We start from the raw sequence: 2,519 nt of genomic DNA on the forward strand, positions 1-2,519 counted from the left end.
GAATCAGTTATCAAAAATCTCCCAAAGAATAAGAGCCCTGGGCCAGGCGGCATCCATGGGGAATTCTACCAGACATTCATATCATATTCATATGATACTTAATATTCATATAATACCCATTCTTCTGAAGCTATTTGAAAAAATAGAAATAGAAGGAAAACGTCTGGACTCATTCTACGAAGCAAGCATCCCTTGATTCTCAAACCAGACAGAGACCTAGCAAAAACAGGGAAGTGCAGTCCAATATCCTTGATGAATACAGATGCAAAAATAGTCAACAAGATACTAGCAAATTGAGTTCAACAGCATAGAAAAAGAATTATCCATCATGATCAAACATGATCAAGGGGGATTCATTCCAGGGTTACAGGACTGATTCAATATTTGCAAATCAATCCATATGATACATCACACATACAAACGAAAAGATTAAATCCTTATAATCCAATTGATAAATGTAGATAAAGAATTTGACAAAATACAGTATCCTTTCTTAATAAAAACCTTCAAGAAAGTAGGCATAGAAGGAACTTACTTACACATCATAAAAGCCAGTTAAGAAAACCCACAGCTAATATCATCCTCAATGGGGAGAAACTAAGAGCTTCCCCCTGAGATCAGGAACATGACAGGGATGTCCACTCTCACCACCATTGTTTAACATAGTGCTGGAAGTCCTAGCATTTGAAATCAGACAACAATAGGAAATAAAAGGCATAAGAATTTGCGAGGATAAAGTCAATCTATCCCTTTTTGCAGATGTCTGGATACTTTACATGGTAAACCTGACAGACTCCACCAGAACCCTACTAGAACTAATCCATGAAATCAGCCAAGTCGCAGGGGACAAAACGATGTACAGAATCAGTTGCATTTCAATACACCAACAATGAAGCAAAAGATAGAGTCATGAAGAGATTGGTCCCATTCATAATTGCACGAAAAACATAAAATACCTAGGAATAAACCTAACCAAAGATATAAAAGATCTGTATGATGAAAACTGTAGAAAACTTACAAAGAAAATTGAAGAATACACCAAGAAATGGAAAACATTCCATGCTCATGGATTGCAAGAATAAACATTGTTAAAATGTCATTATTACCCAGACCAATCTACACACTCAATGAAATACCAATCAAAATTGCACCAACATTCTTCTCAAAGCTAGAACAAAGATCCTAAAATTTGTATGGAACCCCAAAAGACCCCAAATAGCCAAAATAATATTGAAGAAGAAACCAAAGCAGCAGGCATCACAGTTTCAGATATTTGTCTCTAACACAAAGCTGTCATTATCAAGACACTATGGTATTGGCATAAAGACAGACACATAGACCAGTGGAATAAAATAGAGAGTCCAGAACTGGACCCACAAGTGTATGGCCGATTGATCTTTGACAAAGCAGAAAAGGCTATCCAATGAAAAAAAAAAAGACAGCCTCTTTAACAGATGGTGCTGGGAGACCAGGACAGAACATGCAGAAGAGTAAAGCTAGACCACTTTTTTACACTACTTACAAAAAAAACCTCAAAATGGCTGAAGGACCTGCATGTGAGACAGGAAACCATCAAAACCCTCGAGGAGAAAGTAGGAAACAACCTACTTGACCTCCACTGCAGTAATTTCGGACTTGAGACATCCCAAAGGGCAGAGAATCAAGCGCAAACATGAACTATTGGAACCTCATCAAGATGAAAAGCTTTTGCACTCCAAAGGAACCATCAAGAAAACTAAGAGGCACCCCACAGAAGGGGAAAAGATAGTCGCAAATGATATCACAGATAAAGGGCTAGTATCCAAAATCTACAAGGAACACACCCAAATTCCACACCCAAAAAACAAAGAATCCAGTGAAGAACTGGGCAGAACACATGCATAGACACTTCTGCCAAAGAGGACATCCAGATGCCAACAGACACATGAAACGATGCTCAGCATCACTCATCATCAGGGAAATACACATCAAAACCACACTGAGACACCAGCTCATGCCAGTCAGATGGCTAAAATGAACAAATCAGGAGACTATAGATGCTGGCGAAGGTGTGGAGAGATGGGCACCCTCCTACACTGTTGGTGGGAAGGTAAACTGGTGCAGCCACTCTGGAAAACAGTGTAGAGGTCCCTCAAGGAAATTAATGATTGAACTCCCCTATGACCCAGCAATAGCACTACTAAGGATTTACCCAAGGGATACAGGAGTGCTGATGCATAAGGGGACATGTACCCCAATGGTCATAGCAGCACTTTCAACAATACTCAAATCATGGAAAGAGGCGAAGTGTCCATCAACTGATGAATGGACTAAGAAGACATAATTTATATATACAAAGGAATACTACATGGCAATGAGAAAGGATGAAATCTGGGCATTCGTGCAACATGGATGGAACTCAAGGGAGTCATGCTAAGTGAAATAAATCAGGGGAAGAAGGAGAGATGCCATATGTTTTCACTCATAAATGGAACAGGAGAAACTTAACCAAAGACCATGTTGAAGGGGAAGGGGGAAAA

The sequence above is a fragment of the Suricata suricatta genome, chromosome 5, assembly GCF_006229205.1.
Source record: "Suricata suricatta isolate VVHF042 chromosome 5, meerkat_22Aug2017_6uvM2_HiC, whole genome shotgun sequence".
Taxonomy (NCBI): Eukaryota; Metazoa; Chordata; class Mammalia; order Carnivora; family Herpestidae; genus Suricata; species Suricata suricatta.